Here is a 1,993-nt window from a genome sequence, read left to right as displayed (position 1 = left end):
TCATTCTATCAAACTACGAATTATTTACTCCACACTATCTCGACTTTTATTTGCGATTAATGAAATGAAATAGTTTTGGACTGAATTTATGCCAAGAAAACCAAACAAAATAAACCGAAGCGAAAAGTTCATTCTGTTAAGAAAATATTGATAACAGCACGTTTCGCATAAATATTGTGTAAATCAAGTTTTGTTTGAGTTTCCAATAAGCCAAACAAAAATTGTTACGCACGAAGTATGAGTGAGAATGAATCCAATAGACAAAGATAGCATTACCCGATGGGATGGATATAACTCCCAGTTTTGTCGCACAGTGAATTTGTCTTACTTTACTTACGTTACGTTACGTTACGGTTTACATTTTCAGATAAGTAGGTGGGTTGATTGCTATAAACAAATAGCAAGCTTTGCACACTTAACTAAAGTCTATTCACGAGTATCTATTAACGTTTGTGGGTAATACAATGCCATCACCATCACCATCACCAACGCCAACAAAAACAACAACAGAACAACTATAAGTTTTCCTCAAATTGAGCTCACACCTCAGTGTTTCTTCAATGCACAAGTATCTGCTGAATGCTAAATTGAATGGATTTTCTCCGGCACAAAACAATGAGTAATGACGATGACGAAAGCAAAGACTGCAGTGTCATTTTATTCAGCCAAAAGTTTAATCACAGATAGATTAATTCAATTACTAAGAAAACTAACTTTAAATATTTCTTACTTACTTATTCTTTTATTTAACTACACTTTTGACATTGAACGCAAATTTAAGTCAAGTCCTAGATTGGTTAATGGTTCTAATTTAAAGATAAAGACAAAGGAACAAAGAGTAAAAGAGACAATTCGACAGTAAAATATATTATTTGTTTAGCTAGTAATGAGCAATTTAGTATGCTGACTTAATTAAGTTTGTTAAGAGTTTGAAATAGTAAAATGAAATAAACTTTATTTCGGTAATAGAGAACATTTGAATTAACAACTTCTATTAAGGTATCTGATTTTGTGTTATCGCTCCTCATCAGATGTCAATGCTATATTGAAAGAGTTGTTTCAATCAGTAGGAGAAAGTAAATGTAGAGGTAGACCGTTTTTTCGTTGAAATGATTAATTTAAAGCGCGGTGCAGGCTATCACTTTTGAGTGTCATTCAAGAGAGAAAATTCATGTATGATACTTGAAAATAATAGTCTACACCTTGAAATGGCACATCATTCAGCTTTTCGTTAACATGTTGTGAGTGATAGTCTATCACCCAAAAATTTCCATTCGTCATTCAAGAGTATATTTTTACATAGTTGCACTAACACACAGCGTGCGAAACACATCTTCGGCGTGCGTAAAACCCCTTATTCTTCAAAAATGTTGCTTGAATGACAACTCTTGCATGTGAGCATGTTCAAGTTCGGTCACTTGAATAAATTTGAGCAAGAGAGAGCGCAACTTGAATAACACTCAAAAATGATAGTCTACACCGCGCTTAAGGCAACACAGTCAGCAACGGCGTTTGTGTAAGAGTAATGCGAGATCCGATAACGCGTTATTATCCTCAATGAAGTCAGCAAGTAAACAGTTAAAAACGTGTTACTGTTTGATAAATTGAACATCGGAATTACCTACAACAATACTCATGTATAAAGTAGAGAAATTTTATTTGAACAAAGCTATTGCATCAATTGACATGGCTAAAATTTAAGAATTGCATGTTCATTTTATTGTAATTATTTCTCTTATTCAGCAGTATTAGCCCATAGTACACTTTTTTTTTATTTCTTATGTTTAACGCTTGGGTCGAAGGGCCAAAATTATTGTCATATAAAAATATTATATCCACCGTAAATGAATAATTTCAGCGCCTTCACGCAACGTGCAATTAATTGGGGTTAAAATAGTTAGAACTTAGATAGTGTATCTAGTTCAGTGAAGATTATAACGATAAATAAATGTCAATAAAATTATAAAAATATTTATTTTAAGCCAAAAATTTC

The sequence above is a fragment of the Teleopsis dalmanni genome, chromosome 2 (genome assembly GCF_002237135.1).
Source record: "Teleopsis dalmanni isolate 2A chromosome 2, ASM223713v2, whole genome shotgun sequence".
NCBI classification, from domain to species: Eukaryota; Metazoa; Arthropoda; class Insecta; order Diptera; family Diopsidae; genus Teleopsis; species Teleopsis dalmanni.
The sequence above is the reverse complement of the archived record's forward strand: the minus strand, read 5'-3'. Positions refer to the sequence as shown.